General features: G+C 44.3%; 1 protein-coding gene across 4 annotated transcripts in view; it reads left to right on the top strand.

Moving 5' to 3' along the window:
- Window positions 1-13,537, top strand: part of CASTOR2 (cytosolic arginine sensor for mTORC1 subunit 2) — a 129,123-nt gene that overhangs the window by 33,361 nt on the left and 82,225 nt on the right. The window contains exon 1 of one of the 4 annotated variants that reach the window (XM_038158438.1): window positions 15-4,518. The exons of the other annotated variants lie outside the window; for them this stretch is intronic. The gene's annotated coding sequence lies outside the window, so the exon portion shown is untranslated. Of the gene's footprint in view, window positions 1-14; window positions 4,519-13,537 lie in introns of those variants that run through there. 4 annotated transcript variants of the gene reach the window in all.

Raw genomic sequence — 13,537 nt, 5'->3', positions numbered from 1 at the left:
TCATTGCCTCAGCTAGCTAAAAAAAACCTAACTCAAAAGCAAAGGAGAGCTCTGTCCCACTATCTGCACTATCTGTCCGTGCTGCAGACAGCACAGTCCAGGAGAAGGAGTGCAGGGGAGCAAGTGCAGTTTCTGAAAACAAACTGCTTCTTCTCTCCCCACCTTCGCTCTCAGAACCGGTCTTAAAGGTGCAAAACTTAATATCCAGCATAATCAGAACAGACAACTGGTGATACAAGCATCATAAAGTCATCCTAGGACAGTGGGAGTTGTTGACATTAATATTTTGAGAGGTATGGTTAGAATTGATGTTTATAGCTACCTAGTGCCAACTTGCTTGATAAAAGTATGTAAGATTTCCAAGAGTATCAGGAAACCCAAGGCAATGTTGGGAGAGGGAAAGGAAGCCAGCCACTGTTTTATAGATGAAATTGCAAGAGAACTTGAGTTACTGTGCTGTTGTATTTGTATCTGGGAACAGGGGGGTGGTGTGAAGTGTAAGCAGACAGATGCATCACAGAGGACAGCTGGAAGTCTCTAAGTGACTGAGTGACATCTAGATAATATTAAGAAGTGATCCCATCCCTTTGCTATGGTGTTTTGTTACCTGGTTTCCAGACCAAGCAGTCTGTAGCAGTTATGCTTAGTGCACAGTCCTTCAAAGCAGCCTGCAGCCTTCTGATCTGCTGCACCGCAGGGCCTGCAGACTGTGCAAGGGGAAAACAGGCTGTGTGCATCGAATCTCAGAGTGGTTTATGGTGTTCCTATCAGAGTGTATTAGAGTGCAGCTTTTGGAAGTGCCCCAGTAAAAACAAATACCATATTTGAGACATAATCACTGACTGTAGCAACATTGCTTAAGTACATAACAACATATCTATGGGTGGGGGAGTGAGAATTACATGGTTCAGTCACAACACAGGTAGGAAAAATTGCTCTCTTTATGTGTCTTCTCTGTGGCTCAGCTGGGATTTATTGTCATAACTAAATAATTTTGTACCAAAAAGTAGCCATTTTCTCCCAGTGTAGCTTTAAATACTGATTTGGAGGTGGAAAGGCAGCACTGAGATGCCTGTGGCTCTGTCATGCCCATGATTTCTTTCAGCACAGGAGGCAGAGTCCCTGGCATAGTCTGGAGTGCAGCATCCCCTCTGCTCCCAGCAGGAGCCTGGGAGGTGACTCCACATGCTGCTGCTGCTCTCTGTCCACCAGCAAAAAGTGAGACACTTCCAGCATTGCCTGGGGTGGGAACTTGGACTCCTGTCTTCCTTCTTTTAAAATTTTTACTTCCACAATAGTAGATGTACTTAGTGGAAACAAACCTATGAGAGTTTGGAGGTGTCTGTGTAGCCTTCCTGGAGGGAGCAGCTGCCTTGGCACGAGGAACTTGTCTGGACTGAATGGAGAATGGTGGTGGCAACAGCTGGGCTTTGTCTTTGGGCTATAAACAAGGACTTGCAAGTAGGTTGTAAAGGGGGTGCTTGGGTTAGTCTCTGAGCTGAGGCTTGGTTTCTGCAGTTCAGTTTCAGTACTGCCACAGCTGTTTCACAGATTTTAAGAGCAACAGCCCTTCTTTAGGCAATGAAAAACTTCTTGAAGCCAAGTAGTGGTATTTTTTGCCTTAATTTCTCTGACTCCTTTTCCTATCCATGAAGCAGGATAAATGTGCTTCTGTCTTTACCCTTTCCTGCTGAGTCTGTCTAGATAAGAAGTTTGCTAGTGGTACAGTCATGGCTTTATGTACATGTGGGGCACTTCTCCCAATTTGGCAGGTTGTAATCCTCCAGCCTTAGAGCATCAACAGCAAGCCAAGCAGGCAGCTGCTTTCAGGACAGGGTTCTTGCAGTGTTGCTGACGTCCCTGGTCGGTTATATTTATTTGTGTGTTTTCCCCTTCTTCCTAATTATGCTGATATTTACTGCTCAGCAGCTGTAGTCTGAGAAGGAGAGTGGTAAGTGCTGGCTCTGCAGCTGACACCCGCCTGCTGCCTTGGCTGTGTGTCAGCAAAGGCCTGTTGCCAGCTGGGGTAGAGCTCTGTGGCCTTGGCCTTCACTTGACCAAAAGGTTGTAGGTTGTTTTGGAGTTACCCACTAGATAACATCCTAAAAGTATGCCAAGAAAAAGGAAAAAATAAGGTGGTTGCCTGATTTCTGTGGCAGGAACTACCTGGCAAATGACTGAGAATTTGTGGGGAGGGCTTCCCTGATGAGGATTGGGATCTGCCATAGTGAAAAGCCCCCCTAAAATGAATGCTTGGGCAATTCTGGGTAGGTAATACTGTCCTGATTCCTGGTCCTAAATTACCTGTTGTGTGTCAATATGTGTTTTGTAGTTTTCCCACATCTGTTTCTGAGGAATTCTGGATGGGCTGGTTTCACAGGAACCTGCTAGGTGTCCAGTGTGAGAGAGCACCAGGAAATGGTCTTGAGAAATTTTCTCGTCCAGAATCCTTCATCCTGAGACCCAGCTGCAGTGTGATAGTGGCACTAAAAGAGACCTGGACTGAGTGATGAAATGGTCTTCTGGACCTTAGGCTATAAATTTCAGAATTCTTTTCACAATTTATCCCTCTTCTGATTGTGCAACAAAACCTTCTTTGTTTTTTAAATGAACAAAAAAATCGCTGGGTCACTGTCCCAGTTCAGGATCTCTTGAATTTACTTGATACCTGCTTCCCATTTCCATTTCCAGTGGCAGGAGTGCAGCATCATGGTTAGGAGCATTGTACTCTGGAACAGATACGGGAGTGAAGGGGTGGGATGTCTGAGTTGAGCTCAGATGTGGTATCTAGGATAATGTTAAAGCTGGCTCTGATCTGGTCTCTGGAAGTAGGTTTTACACCTGTTTTTATGTGGGAAGATGAAAGTGATGAGGTTAAGGACAATTTACACCTGTTTGCTTCAGGGAGATGTGAAGATCTGTTTGTAAAATCCGCTTGCAGACTGTGCATGTCCTGAATTGCTGAGTGTCAGGAAGTGATGGAAGCAGGCTGCTGAAAGGCCTACTGCAGGGTGCTGCATTGTTGTTGGGGAAGGGGGCGGGAGGATGAGGTGTCTGCATTTGGAGCCCCATTTTTCCCTGGCAACAACAGACACAAATTATTCCCTGCTCTGGTGATTGCAGCGTGTTTGCCAGCATAGAGCTTTGTACTGAAATCTTTGGGCTGGCATGCAGTAATTGGTCGGTTTTTAATTTCTTTCCTTTTTTAAACAGTACTTCAAATGGTGCAGCTTTGCCATGGGGCTATAATTACATAAGCCATAGAAACATACTTCAATGACCAGTCAAATGACTTTGTTTTTTCCAGTAGTTTAAGCTTGCCATTTTTAAAGTTGTTGAAGGAATAGAATTGAAATTCATTGAGGAGTTTAATTTCACCAAGCCCTCTATAGCTTCATGCTTTTGCTGTGTCTGTATGCACTTGGGTTGCTTGTAGATGGCTCATTCACCTTCATAAAGGAATTAGCACAACTGTGCACCTGTGAAAGGAGCCAGTCCCCAATCCCTGCCCCATGCTGCCCAGCGTGCCCAAGTATATTGACATAAATGTGCAGAAGTGGCCTCTAAGTATTTCACTTGGTAGAAAAGTTTTGTGGTTTTGTATTTTGTATTTAATTTTACTGTAGTCCTTTATTTTGCTTTTGAGCATAAAGAGACACCTGAGGTCTAATATAGTACAGAAGGTTTTAATGACTGCTCTGGGGATGCTCCTGCCACACTGACTGTTGCTGGGAGGTGGCTGCTGCCTTGCAGCCCTGTCAGGCTTTATGGTCAGCAAGAAACTCGCTCGCTTTTTCTCACTTCAGGAATTTTCAGATCTGTAGGCTTGCTGGTTCTGTAGGTGTCAGCTTGATTTGGGGTCTGCCCCCAGCTTAATGTGGAGGGCTTAGCCAAAAAACAGTGCTTTGCAAGGCAGAGTCCTCTGCAAGCAGCACTTGGTCCCCTGCTACATCCCCTTTTCCTGCCCTGGGTTCTTCTCCAGGTGTGCCACCAGACCCTGCACTGTGTCCCCCTGTCAGCCCCTGTGATTTACCTTCCTTCCTAACATGTAACTTGTGAGGCCCGATGATGCTTTCTGGCACTCAGAAACTGAGAGGGAGGAGTCAGGGGACTTGTGCTTCTTAGATGTGGCAGGCCTCCTCCACTGGGATTTCTATAACCAGCAAATCCGGGGAGGAGTTAAAGCCCTGCTTGTCTGATCTGAAGACAAGAACTAGCAGGAACCTTCTCCACCAGCTCCTGCTCTGCGGAAAACACTGCCTCGACATTACAGCCTGAACTGAGATCTGCTGTCTGTCCTGAGTGGCCGTCCTGGATTTTGGGGTGGTGGCTCTGGTGCTGTCCAGGACGTTGGGGTGCTCCTGGTGCATGCTGCCTCGTCTGCCGCGCTCAGTGCACGCTCGCCGCCGTCCCCATGGAAACGCAGCCACTCTTTTCTCTGTGCATGAGAGTGCCTAACCTGGATTTTCATGCTTTTGGCAGTCTTGTTCCTTAAACCAGTGACTTTAGCTGTGAAAGGTGAGCATGTGGGGAAGGACCTGGTTACAGATTGCTTTAATTCTTTCACTAATGGGCTTCAGGTACTCCGTTTTCACTCTGGCCCCTCTCAAGCAGGGAGGGCAGGAGGATGAACATCATCAATGGGTTCAGTTCTGCTCCACAGTCTGAGTTGCAGGCTTGGGTGAAGGGCTGCTGTGTTACCATGTGAGTTTTTTTGCATAAATTGGACTTCTGAGTTACTATAAGAATTATCTGGTTTGATTGAATTGGTTCTCACTGCTTTCCTCATTGTCTGACATCTCTGTAATTCCTCACTGGATAAAACCAGGCTGATGGGCTGTTAGCATGGGCTGAGCCCAGCAGGACATACATGCTTCTCTGCAGTGTGGTCTCTCTGCCTTTTCTTTTAATTAAACTTCAGCATCTTCTGATTGTTTTCTTGTGATTGTGCTCCACTTTGCTGAACCCATCCTTGACAAGGCTCAACCTGTTCAGTTTGCACCAGAGCTTCTGTGCTGTTTGGCAGTGTCATAATGCCAGTCTTTCTCAGACTTTTTTTCTGAGGCAGATGTGAAAAGGAGCTCACAGAGCAGAGACTGGCCTAAGATCACACAAGAAAACCTAGAATAATACTGCAGGCAGCTTTGAATTCTCAGTTTTGATCTGTAAAACGTGGTGGGGGAAGTCTCTTCTTGAATCTTATAAGGGTAAGTGCATCAAGGGCAGTTCAGAGAATAAGGTATTTCTGTTCTGATGACCATATAAACACATTGTATTTCAGGCTTGGGGGTGCTACAGACTCTCTAAATTCTTGTCACCTCAAGAGATCCAACTGTTGTGTGTCTGCTGTAGCTGCAATAACAGAGTAAGGTGGATTTTAGGAATGTGTTTTGTTTGAGGCTACTGCTTTAAGCACTCTAGCAAAACTATCTTCTGTGTCTGTACAGAGCAGAGAGGAAATTTTGAGGGGGTTATGCAATACCTTGAAGTTTTCTTCTTGCTTAGTACCTTAGGCTTGATTTCCACATCTGAGATGTAGGAAAGAAATTAATTAAATACTCTGAGATGATTTGGGGTGGAGGGAAGGACTTGTTAAGCAGCCTTTTCCCCTGTAAAGTGAGATCTCCCTGTCAGTTACAGGGAAATCTGTTGCACTGTTTAGGATAATGCTGCAGTTAAATCGTGTTTGTGATGAGCCCTGGGAGGCCAGGGACATGAACACAGTGAAGCTGCTCCTCTGTTCCATTCTCTGCATGGGATAATTTGGGAATGTTGATAACCAGGGGGATCCCTGGCCACCCATGGCTGGGTTGCACTGGCTTTGTGCTGTGTGGCTTTATCTGCTGGAATGTTTGAAATCAGGAATAAAGTTCTAATGTGTGAATGTTCAAATTACCACTGAGTTAGCCCTGAAACATTGAGTAGGTTGTTCTCTACAGAGTTGCTGAGCCATTGCAGATCCACCTGCTTGCAACAGGAATAACCAGTAGCTCAGCAGTTTGGAAGCTGCTGAAGGACTTGCAAGCAGATGTAGATGACTGCCTCTCGGCACTGAAGTTGAGAATACTGGCCTGAATTTCCATGGCAAAGGAATATAAACAAATAGCAACAAATCAGGCAGGATGGAGAGAGGAGGAAGTTCATGATAGCCATAAATGTTATGAGAAATTAACTCTTTCTTCGTAGCTGTTTTTAGAGTAGCAAATCAGCCAGTGTGAACTGGCAGTGGTGTTAAATCACTCATGGTGATTTGATGTTTGGGAGTTGAGTGAGGCTGACTGGTAGCTTGGTGTTGCATTGATCTGATTTGATGGGATTGTTCCAACCCAGTGAATCACAAGCTTTTGCTTCTGATTTACCCCCATGTCCCAGTTCTGGCCAGGGCAGGGTTAATTTTTGCAGTAGGGAGGAGGGGGCATGGTCAGCACCTGGAGGGTCTGGCAGCAGTCAGGCATTGCTGGGCTCTGTGTGGTGACTGAATTGCAGGTGAAGCATTCACCTCCCTTGTACCCTGTTATTAATATTGTTGCTGTTACTGTTCATTTCCTTACTTCACTACTGTTTCCAGTACATTTTTCTTATCTTAGCTGCTGATCTTTACCTTTTGTGCCTCCAGTTCTTCTCTCCAGCCCCATGCAGTATTGGGGGGGAGATGTGAGCAAGCAGTGCATGGTTTGGAGTGTTTCAATGGAAACACTAAATTGGGGAATGCTGTTCCTGAAATACAGCACCCCACCTCCACAATGGCCTAATCTTCTCATTTTGACAAAATTCTTGTTCTTCATATGCACAATAAAGTTACTAAGAATGTATCCTTTGTTACCTTTGTGTTATCCTGCAGGAACTGTTCTGATTGAGTTTGCAGTAAGGGAATAGGGCGAGACTCCCAGCTTTTGGTCCCTTGTGTCAGCCCTGTTGAATTCACCCAGAGCACAGATCTGCAGAAAACATGTTGTTATCTGGAATGGGGCAGTTCTGGTCTTGCAGGGCAGTAAGCCTTTCCCACTGTAAAAAGTAATAGAGTTTTTTACCTGGAGACTGCTTTGATGCTGCCCTGCTGGGACTGTCCTGTGTGCCAGCACAGTGTCAAATATGAGCAAAATGGGACTAGCAGGAAACCTGGAGCTTTAGAAAGCACTGCCTGCTCCTGGCATGTCTGAGGGAGAAAGTGTATAGGTGAGCACTTGATAATATAATAGGCATTGTTCTGAAGCAGCAGTGTCTTTAGAAATGCCACAATATATGCCTTATTTCCCTCTTCTTTTGAAAGCTGAGTGGTGGACAATTGGATGTATTGGGAGGACAAGACAATGACTCTCAGTGTGGAGGCAAAGTCTGGCACTACACTGAGATACATTAGAGCATTATAATTTCTATTGTACAATGCAATAGTTAAATTTTAAAGCCACACCTGAATATAATTGTAAATGCTTACTGCATCTACTGCCATTATCTCTTCTCCCCTTATTGTTTGTTTTTTTGCCTATTGCTCTGCTTTTTGCACACAAGTGCATAATTCTCCCTGCAGGCTTTTCTTCAGCACATACAGCTGTGAGTTGTCCTGCACATCGGTCTTCTCTTACCTAGGGAAATACTTCAACTAATGTAGATCTGTTCCTTCCATCAAGAGAGTCATCCTCTTCATAGACCTTCAGGTCATTTAAAAGAAAAAAGTATCTTCAACACTTTCCCAGAATCTTCGCTGTTAATTGATTAATCCCTCTGGGAATTATTTGGTAAAGGATAAAAGCAGAGCTGTGAACGTGGAAATGCTCATGGGTGTTCAAGCACAGGAATGGGTTAATTGTTCCATGGGGACATATTACCATTTGTTCTCTCCCCTCCTTGCTCTTTCAGTAAATTTTTCTTTTCTGGTGTGAGATAAGAATTAGGACTGTTGAACCAGACTTGGTTCTAGTTGAATACAAACAAGAAGCAATTTTCTGCACATACACACAGAAATTGGCATCCTGGTTTTGATTTGAGGAGTAATGCTTCAGGACCCTTCTCCACACCTGTGAAGTCTAGCTGAGCTGCTTCATTTTAAAAGGGCTTTTTTCTTTTTTTAAATAGCATGTGATTACATAAAAACTTCATCTGTTTTTAGATACATCAGCATCAAGGCAGTCATTTGATAATCAGAAAACCATACAAATCTGACAGCATGGCACAACAGCAAATTGCTGTTGTTTGGTAGAAGTGTAGTGGGGAGCATTGCTTTCACTGCTGCTCCCTCACTTCTGTGCCAGCAATTGCCAGGTTGTTGGGACAGGATGGAAGCTGTCTGAACACACAAGGGAATGTGAATAAAATGCCAGCAGTTTCTGTGAATAACTGGGTATCTTTGTACTTGGTTCTTGTTTAATAATACACCAAGGCTGTGCTTCTCTTGCTTCTTCTCTGCGTGTTCAAATTATCTGATGCCTAAAATATGACCCTTTATGTGTAATCTTGCTTTTGTGTTTGGTGTTTGTAACAAGAGTTAAGTTGGTGACAGTATTTGGTCCAAACTGTGGGCTTCTGACCTATGTCTCACCTTTTATTTCCTTTTCTAGCAGCTGAGGCAATTGATATTATGTAAGTTGGTAATAATATTTGAAGCATGCCTGGAAATATCTGATAAGTGGCTTCATTCTTTTGATAAAGGAGTGAGGCAGAGAAAAGCAGAGCTTAGTGTAAAGTTTATTAAATGGCAGAGCACGTTTAATCTTTCCACCCTACAAATTGAAGCCAGCATCCAGCATTTGTAATCACCAGTGTCCCCGCAGCATCACTAAAAACTGATTTGTCTTTGCCACAGCAGATTGTTTTTTTCTTTCTCAGATGGACATAATGGGTTGTTTGTTCTTTCTCCTTGGACAGCTGAGTAATATGTGCACAAACCCACCTACCTCTGTGCTCCAAAATAATAGAAATCAGCAAGTTGCACAGCTACCCTTTTTGTCATTATTGTAGCATGCTGTAAGTGCTAATATTAATTAATATGCACTGGCAGCTGCTTGTGTTGGAATGAAGTATTCTACAGCTTCCAGTTAAATGGCAGATGAACATAAAGAAGTTGCATTTTGAGGGACAGGTATGTGAACACTTAGAGCATGTTCATGAGCTCTCATATGCCCACTGTTGAGCACTTCTCTCCTTATCACTTTTCCCACATCTTGCCTTCAGTGCACTTCATTTTATTGAACTTCAAGGATGATTGAAAATTTCATGAGGACTAAATTTAAGTGTTGAATAGGTTGTCAGAAACTACTACTTGGGTTGCAGTTGTAGCAGCAGAAACAATAATGTGTTACTACAAATTGCATGTATTTTATGTTTTCTGGCTTTTCTCCACTATTTTAGTGCTTTGCCACTTCTGTTGGTGATATCATCAATTATCATCGGAAAAATAAAATAAATTGGCTCATTTCCTGATGCTGGGTGAAAGACTTGCCTGTGAATTTACAGTGCTTCCCCACACCTGGTAAGCTCAGAGGTACCTGAGATGTTGACATGGTTTTTTTGTACTTGGATTTTTCACTGGAAAAAATGGATGGCAGACAGCAGACAGCCCAAAACACTGCATTAAATGCATGTTGAAGCCATAAGCTGCATCTAGGAGTCCCAAGTCCCAGTGCTGCCATTTCCATTAGATTTCTTCCATTGCTTGCAGGTCGTCCTGGCAGTGTAAATGGCCATGGGCACCTACACTTCTACTCCTCTGGCTGCTTTAGTTTTCACTCCAGCTTTCTTGGACATTTCTTGGAAGAAATTGAACATAGTAATTTGCCTGTTCCTGTGCCTGAGAGACAAAAGCCTTTCCAGTCATAGACATAAAGCTGGGGAGAAATGCAGGAGCATGTGCTGCATTCTTAACTTGTGGGGTGTTTTCTTAGAGTAGAGGAGCTGACCTTTCCCAAGGGAACAAGGCTGCCCTTCACATTTGCCCCTTGGGAACAAGAGCTCTCACACACACTAAAGCATTTTAAAATGGAAGAATACCTTTCTTGACCTTTTTTTCCCTCACTAAAGCCACAGGACTTTGTTCCAGAGAACTCAGCACCTGTATGTTCAGTTGCTTTCCCACACTTGAGGTTCTGCTTTATAAGTTTTGGACTTGATGTCAAGATCTGAGGGTGTGTAGGAGAGAGATCAGTCAGGACAACGTCTCCTTTTAGCCCTCAAAACCCATCTTTGGGGGACTAGTGTTGGTGAAGTTGCTGTGAGACTGTATTTTTCTCTGAAGTACACAGCTTAAAAGACAAAACTTAAAAGATAAGTGAAACCTGAAATAAATGTGCGTTGTTTGCATGGGGCAGTAAAAGAAAATGCTGGCCTCTGTTCACAAAGCAGATCACACAGCACCTGTGTATCCAAGGGGTGAAGCTTGTCCCTTACTAAGCAAAAACATTTTATCTTCTCCAAGGTTCCTAGTCCCTGGTGTCTCTTTTTATTGTGGGGTTTTTTTCTATACAAATACCTTAGAAAAAAAGTCTTTGCATGCTGTAAGCTGTGTGAGTTGTGTCCTCTCCAAAGCCAGCAGAGTAGCAGGATAAGCCAGTGAGACTGATTTGGCTGATTCCTCATGATCAATTGTACGTGTAATTCCAAAAAGCTTGAGTTCACAATACTGCCTATAAGTGGTGCAGAGTGCCCTTTCTTGGGAATCTGGGTTTTACTACATGGCTGATTGGATACAAAGGTTGCAAGATTAGTAAAAGCAGGAAAATTCTAAATCTTGCGTTAGTTTGACTGATCTTTGTAGTGGTGCAGATGTGAATTTATATCGGAAGGTGTAAATAGTGTTTATCTAAGACAGAAGTAAATTCTTTTCTTTGGAAGATGAGTGAAATTTTCCTTACCTATTCTTACCTACTCTGGAGTGGAATTGCTCATGATGAACATGAGTGCTGAGGGAAAACTAACAGTACTGGATTCAGTCATGTCTTTAAATAAATCAAAAAAAAACCTGTTAGCTTCATAACTTATATTTAGCATGACCATTTAGTCCATCTTGAAAATATCAGAAACCAGTGCAGAGGAATGAATAAGAAACCATAGCACAAATTAGTGCAGGATGACATTGTTCGATGTGTAACATGAAAGCGTTTGGCACCATGAGCTCATTTTGATCTCACTTGTTGTGTCTTCTGCCTCCTACCAGCTTAGAAAAGAGCTGGAGCTGTGCCTTAATGAGATTAACTCAACATGAATGAGCTGTGGTTTACTCAGAGCTTATCCAATGTATGTAACTTCCATGAAAGCAAGGATTGGTTAGATGAAGTTTTCCTCACCTACTGCCTCTGCTCAGTGATTCACTGGGTCTAGAAATTATAACAGCTCCAGTGAAGTCCCTTCTCATCTTACTGAGGAAGAGATCCCATGGTGCAGTAGCACCTTGGATGGAAAGCAGAAGTTCCCTGTGCTCACAGGGTGAGACTTGGCACCCATGTGCAGAGGAACTCAGTTCATTTTGGTTACCCATATGGGTTTTGAGAGGTACTGAAGTGCCTGACTCCTTTTCCACTTTTCTTGAAGTAGGGGATCCTTTGGAACCCTCGCAGTAATCAGCCCTGCCTACCTTTGAAAGTTGGGCTCCTGAATTTTACTGTGGAAGTTGGCTGGTAAGTAATAGTGAAGTCCTGCCATCAGTGAGCCAGAAGCAGCAGCTCTAAGTTGATTTTCCCCTTACATCAATGACTAAGATGTACCATCCCCCAGTCTGATTTCTGGGAGGTTCTCCTCAAGCCTTGTTTGCTTGGTGCCTTACAGCTAATACACAGTGCTGAAACCTGAAATTGTTTCAGCTGTGTCAGGGCTAACAGATGGCCATTTCCTAGGAGAAGATACTGAGCACTCTGTACAGGTTTTGCAGTGTGGTGAAAATCCAGGTTAACAGAAACAGCCAAAAGTGAAGGCTGAATTTTATCAGATTCCTGAGTCATCAGCTATTGATGCAGAAGATCCTGCTACGCTTTTGTTGTGATGCTCCTAAGTAGCATTTCCAGCCCTCTGGGCAAAGGCATCAAAGGATAGTGAAGATAAAAACAGACCACTGTTGACTTTGAGAAAAATGTTCTATTTATACAGGCAGATGTTGAAGTAATTAAAAACTTTAGTTTAGCTTTAATGAAAGTTTGGCAGTACTCAACCTCCAAATCTCATACCCAGGTTTGCTTTCTTTCCTCCAAAATCACAGAGCTGGCTTTGAGTGCCCCTGGTTCTCAGCAGAGGAAAGTTTTCCAGAATGAATGAGGAGCTCTGGGAGTAAAGCAAGGCCTGCTGTGACCTGGCAGGGCAGGAGGGTTGGCTGAGCCATGTCCTTTGCCAGATATGCCCCTCAGCCATGGCAGTCTCTTTCTCACATGGACATCTGGGCTCCTGATATATGGGCTACTGTGTTTGGGTCAGGTCTGATTCTCTTCTAGGGTGGTCCCCAACTCATGCTCTGTCACAGCTCTCTTCCACCAGCATGGCCATCCATGTGCTCTTCCATTGGCTGGTGACACTCGCTGTTGGGTTTAACAGCCTCCTCAGACAATTAATACAAAGAAACAACACAGCTTTATGTGGGATTTCTAAACCAGGCAGGATTCTGGCTCACAGAGCCTGCCCAGGCTGTACTTCCCTGTTGAAAATGAGCAGCCAAACGAGTAAAGCTGCTCTTGATTTCTCTTACAGTGAGATTCTCTGGAGTCTAGCATGGTGTGAGCTCTGAGGTTTCCTGTGGTTAGGACATGCCTCTTGTGGATTCTTGACAGGCTGGAGTGATGGGCCAAGTCCAACGACACGAAGTGTAACAAACCCAAGTGCCGAGTCCTGCATTTTGACCACAATAACCCCTGCAGTGCTCTGGGCTGGGGCGGTGTGGCTGGACAGTGCCCAGGCAGAAAGGGATGTGGGGTTACGGGTCAACAGTGACTGAACACGAGCCAGCACTGTGCCCTGGTGGCCAAGAAGGCCTGTGGCATCCTGGCCTGTGTCAGGAATCGTGTGGCCAGCAGGAGCAGGGAGATCATTCTGCCCCTGCACTGGGCACTGGTGAGGGCACAGCTCGAGTGCTGTGTCCAGCTCTGGGCCCTCAGTTTGGGAAGGACGTTGAGACGCTTGAGCGCGTCGGAAGGAAGGAACACCTTGGTGTATGACCCTGGATCATGCTTCAGCTGCTAAAGTACACTGACAATTTCTCCAAATGCCTCCTGGGCATCCAAACCCTCTATTGAGGTTAACCAGGGGAATATAGTTATAGGGAAGACAGAAATTAAAAATTCACATTCCCAAAACATTCCCATCATTGTGCCAGATCAGCAGGAGACAGCAGTGCATAGACATTCCTATCACTCTTGTCTCTGCTCCACTGTGGACCAGACTCTTTACTCCACACTCACAGGGAACAGCACCTAAATCCATGGGTGAAATTGCAGCTTATGGTGCAAAATGCTCTTTAGGCAATTTGATGTGATAGGATTTGACTGCTTTGTACGTCAGAGGATCATTCTGCAATTCATGGAACTGTTTCTTCTAGCAGTGGAGCAAAAAGGCAAAGAACTTACTG

This window comes from Motacilla alba, chromosome 19, assembly GCF_015832195.1.
Source record: "Motacilla alba alba isolate MOTALB_02 chromosome 19, Motacilla_alba_V1.0_pri, whole genome shotgun sequence".
In the NCBI taxonomy this organism is placed as follows: domain Eukaryota; kingdom Metazoa; phylum Chordata; class Aves; order Passeriformes; family Motacillidae; genus Motacilla; species Motacilla alba.
Note: the sequence above shows the minus strand (reverse complement) of the source record. Positions and strands in the feature narration are given on the sequence as shown.